An 825-nucleotide genomic window follows, 5' to 3' on the forward strand; every position below is an offset into this window, starting at 1 on the left:
ACCACCAAATGATGCATCAGAGCAGTTATACACTGACAAACATAAACTCTGGGCTTTATAATAACTATCTTTATATGCATACATTGGTGATGATATTCAACTGCGTTCACAAAAATTCTAAGTGTATTTCACATTCCCCTCATGGCAGTCTTAGAAGTGCCCTGGAAGCTTAATAAAGTTTGTAGTTTTCCCTTTCTAGTACAAGTAAGACATAAACATTACGACCTCCCGTAGTCAAGAACTAGATAAATATAGCAAGTAAACCACTATGCTGGGAGGTTTACCAGGATACACATTTACAAATGTGTCTTAGTAGACACATTTCTGTGAAAATGCTTTTGTTTAAAGTTGACAGAATGGCCCATTTTTTATTTCAAATACCTTGTAAAAGGGGCATTGTAAGAAATATAACAGATTTTACTCAAACACGAACTTAAAAAAAAAACACACTTTTTAGTTATTTATGTTTTTAGAAAGAGAAGTAACGCTGACTCTACATTATAATATTATGGCTGATGAGTACCTGTATTATTACAGACAGGAGAGGCTGGACTGAAAATCCAGAATTCCTGCATTCTCTAGTAATGACTTGGAATTATCCCCTGTAAAATTTCCCATTTTCCAAGGGGAAACAAGAAAAAACAGTATATAGGGGTTTGAGGAGTTTTATGAAGTACTTATCAACCCCCACCCAAAAAGCCATACCACACCAGTAATTTGCCTAAGAGATTAATTGGTATTCTAAAAATCTAGAAATTGGCCATAGAAATCAGTTGTATAAAATGGACACAGATATAATCTCAAAATCAGGTAAACAAACAACTA

Source organism: Miniopterus schreibersii, assembly GCF_964146895.1.
Source record: "Miniopterus schreibersii genome assembly, chromosome: 6".
Taxonomy (NCBI): Eukaryota; Metazoa; Chordata; class Mammalia; order Chiroptera; family Miniopteridae; genus Miniopterus; species Miniopterus schreibersii.